Below are 922 nucleotides of genomic sequence, written 5' to 3'. Positions count from 1 at the left end.
GGTTTAAAAGTTTGACAACTAAACTTAAATTTGCCCACCATGCTACTGTTTTGCCTTAACTTGGTCTTTCTTAACAACATTATCTGGTAGGAAGAAATAGAAACATTCATTTTAAAGAATATTTCTATCAAAGCCCATAGTCTGTGTCAACTCAATGTCATTCTTTGTTTCTTTAACATAAATCAAAGAAGAAAGGATATTATTGCAACTTTTAAAAAAGTAAATAGACCTTTCTCCACAAAGAGTTTTAACTACACAATGTGTTGTAATGTTGCCTTGTAGAGGCAGGATGAAACATAGGAAAGTGACTTTGTAGGAGTTTCGATAGTGAATTAAATATTTCAGAATCATGATTTCAAGGACATAGATTCTCCTTTCACAGTTGCATATTTCAACCCCCTAACTGCCTTAGAAGATGGTTTTATGAGTTGCTGTGGCAAAAATGAAAAAAAAAAAGAAAGTCCTTGGTAGCCAACCTTCTGGTTATGGATGAAGTTAGCTCACCTTTAGTCTTGGAGGAGAGATACTCAAGCCATCACCAGGGCAATATTTGAAGTCTTTTCAACTTGGTAGCCTTTGCCAACTCTTGCATTCCAGTAACATATCCTTCAAGAATATCCACTCTGTCAGCGACATAAATATACAAGTGAATAACAAATTATAGAAATTGAGGAGACCTAAAAATTTACATCATCCAATTTATATATAATGGGGAAATCCCTTGTACAAACTCTCCAAAAAGTTTTAATCTGGCTTTTGCTAAGACATGGTATTAGAATAGGATTTTAGCAAAGGACAGGTTTTAGTAATCTTCTTTAATACATTTAAGGTTATTTGTAACTTTCAGATATAAAATGGCTCTGTCATGTATTATCTAGCTACATAGTTTTTCTTGGTTCCAGGTTTCCATTCAGAGTTCAAG

This window comes from Trichosurus vulpecula, chromosome 9 (genome assembly GCF_011100635.1).
Source record: "Trichosurus vulpecula isolate mTriVul1 chromosome 9, mTriVul1.pri, whole genome shotgun sequence".
Lineage (NCBI taxonomy): Eukaryota > Metazoa > Chordata > Mammalia > Diprotodontia > Phalangeridae > Trichosurus > Trichosurus vulpecula.
The sequence above is the reverse complement of the archived record's forward strand: the minus strand, read 5'-3'. Positions refer to the sequence as shown.